A 201-nucleotide genomic window follows, 5' to 3' on the forward strand; every position below is an offset into this window, starting at 1 on the left:
TCAGCCTCCCAGGTAGCTGGGACTGCAGGTGCCCACCACAACGCCCAGATATTTTTTGTTGCAGTCGTCATTGTTGTTTAGCTGGCCCAGGCCGGTTTCAAACCCATCAGCCTCGGTGTATGTGGCTGGTGCCATAACCACTGTGCTACAGGCATGGAGTCAAATACTATTTTCTTTTTTTTTTTTTTTTTGAGACAGAGC

Source organism: Otolemur garnettii, unplaced genomic scaffold (genome assembly GCF_000181295.1).
Source record: "Otolemur garnettii isolate 467f Iridium unplaced genomic scaffold, OtoGar3 scaffold00054, whole genome shotgun sequence".
In the NCBI taxonomy this organism is placed as follows: domain Eukaryota; kingdom Metazoa; phylum Chordata; class Mammalia; order Primates; family Galagidae; genus Otolemur; species Otolemur garnettii.